We start from the raw sequence: 1,842 nt of genomic DNA, 5'->3' as shown, positions 1-1,842 counted from the left end.
CTTGGTGGTGGTGTCTTCTTGCCCTTGTTAAGGCCAAGGTGGTTGATGAGAGACCCCTCTGGAAGCTGTTAGGGCCTCAGTGTAAGTCTGAGTGAGAAGTGGAGGTGGCTTACCTGGTCTTGCAGAACCAGGAGCAGCCATAAGCCAGAGTTGCTTCCCCTTTCTCAGCTCAGCCTGAGAGAGTAAATGGGTGGTGATGGCTTTGTTCATTGGATGAGGCTTTTGAGGTTCAACAGAGATGTAGCCTTAGCTGTGGCAACATTTCTAGATCTAGTTTCTGCTAAGCAAGTGACCTTTGGGGGAATTGGTAGCCCAGAGCTGTGGTTCAGGTTCTCCTGGTAATGAGTGCCCAGTTCAGAGGTGGCTGTTCTCCAGGACCTTTCAGTTTCTAGATAGTTCCCGTTTATTAAGAGGAGGCAGCAGAGCTGCCAAGGACTGGAAGTCAAGAAGGCTCCAACTGCACCGAGTTAGCTCTACTCAGACTGGGACCCAACACCAGCCTGAACTTGTTTGACCTTGGAAGTAAAAGGAATTATGGCCAGAACGCAGCTCAGTGTTGGTTTTCCTGTCTGGCTGACAGGAAATACTGCTGTTCCTAGACCCAGAGAGGAAGTCAAGTCAAATCAGTTCTTGGATTTGTCACCATCTTTAGAGTGGTGGAGAGCACTGTGGCTCCTATCAATTGTATGTCAAATCCGTAATATCTTTTTTTGTTTAATGGGAGCTGGGGCAGATGGGTCATGTCTCTATAAGAGGCAGTTTGAAACATGATCAAGCCTCCAAAGGCCATGATTACATTAAGGGAAAGAAAAATGCTGGGAAAGCAAGATCCCATTTATTAAAGGCACTTCTTTTCAAGATAGAGGAAAGAAACTGCAATAAGGAAGAAATGGAAATGAGAATCAGGTTATTGCCTAAAGCCCTCAAGGTTAACATGCTTTCCTCTTTTTCATTGCCCTTAACTATATCTCTTTGTATATCTGGGCTTAAGTATACAGTTGGTTTGCTTAGTATTGGTGTTAGAAGTGAGCTGTGGGTGAAGCCTTGTTGATGCGGAGATGGAAGGCATGTGAAGCTGGCACCCAGTAGGGAGATAGCAAACAGGAAGGGGCAGTCAAGCCAGCATGAAGACAGGTGGTGGCCCTGAGAGCCAGTCCCTGGCTCCAGTATATTGGTGGACAAAGGATTGAGTTTAGCCTTCTCTAGATTTCAGTAAACCAGTTCAGACAAGGGGCACTGTGGCTAGGTGGCTGGTTCCCCTAGGAAAATCCAAACCACCTGATTGGCATGGTGAGCGGACTTTGGCACAGGGTGGAGGTACCACTGGAAGCAGCTTCCTGGACAGGAACACAGGGCAGGGGAGCTCCGCCTGGAGACTGCTCAGCTGAAAAGGACAAGTCAAAGTCACAGCCAAGCAAGCCCCTTCTGGTATGTGTGTCTAGGAAGCGAGTGGGAGTATTCCCTCAGGATACCAAACTCTGAACATAGCTTACTCTCTCACAGTAATGGTGATCTCTGGTTTATTTTTTATATTACTCTGGACACTCACTTGCACAAAGCCAGATAAGCTGTAGATTTGCTTGGTCACTGTGGCAGGTGGCTTCACTGAGGGGTCTGTTAAGCGTGCTATTTCCCTACCTTTACAGTTGCCCCAAGTGCAAGGTATTTAAAATGGCCCAGTTTTTAAAGTTCTTGATATGCTAACCCCATTGTAAAACATCGACAACTTCTTAGGTAAAGAATCTAAGCTCACAGAGCTGTCATCTTAGCTGAGATAGGTTTAAAAAACAAGACTGAGTAGACAATAGGAGCCAGAGCCCTGAACTGGGACTGAAGTAAGCA

This window comes from Pongo abelii, chromosome 15 (assembly GCF_028885655.2).
Source record: "Pongo abelii isolate AG06213 chromosome 15, NHGRI_mPonAbe1-v2.0_pri, whole genome shotgun sequence".
Lineage (NCBI taxonomy): Eukaryota > Metazoa > Chordata > Mammalia > Primates > Hominidae > Pongo > Pongo abelii.
This window is presented reverse-complemented; position numbering follows the sequence as displayed.